The following is a 560-nucleotide window of genomic DNA, read 5'->3' as shown; positions in this document are numbered from 1 at the left end:
ATTCTCCACAAATGTGGCTTGTATGGGAGGGTTGCAAGAAAAAAAGCCACTCTTCAAGAACGGCCACATGCAGTAACGACTGAGCTTTGCCAAAACGCACCTTGAAGATGCTGAGGCAGATGAGACTAAAATTGAATTATTTGAATTATTATTATCTCAACACCAAACGATATGTCTGGCAGAAATCCAATACAGCTCACCATCCGAATAACAGCATTCCTCCAGTAAAGCACAGATGTGGTAAAATCCTGTTATGGGGTGTTTCTCTGCAGCAGGGACTGGAGCACTCGTCAGGATAGAAGGAAAAATGGATGGGGCAAAATACCGTCAAATTCTTGAGGAAAATCTGCTGCACTCTGCCAGAAAGTTGTAAATGGGAAGAAGGTTTACCTTCCAACATGACAATGACCCAAAGCACACCGCAAAACTGGGCACACAGTGGTTGAAGGAGAAAAAGGTGAATGCTATTGCATGGCCTAGTCAGAGCCCAGACTTAAACCCCACTGAAAATCTGTGGAATGACTTGAAGACTACAGTCCACAAACACTCACCATCAAATA

General features: G+C 43.6%; 1 protein-coding gene across 1 annotated transcript in view; it reads left to right on the top strand.

Annotated features, from left to right (window-relative positions):
• LOC107751217 (ephrin type-A receptor 8-like) overlaps window positions 1-560 on the top strand; it is a 50,490-nt gene that overhangs the window by 49,637 nt on the left and 293 nt on the right. The gene's annotated exons all lie outside the window — the stretch shown is intronic.

This window comes from Sinocyclocheilus rhinocerous, unplaced genomic scaffold (assembly GCF_001515625.1).
Source record: "Sinocyclocheilus rhinocerous isolate Xijiao unplaced genomic scaffold, SAMN03320098_v1.1 scaffold362, whole genome shotgun sequence".
Taxonomy (NCBI): domain Eukaryota; kingdom Metazoa; phylum Chordata; class Actinopteri; order Cypriniformes; family Cyprinidae; genus Sinocyclocheilus; species Sinocyclocheilus rhinocerous.
This window is presented reverse-complemented; position numbering and strand designations above follow the sequence as displayed.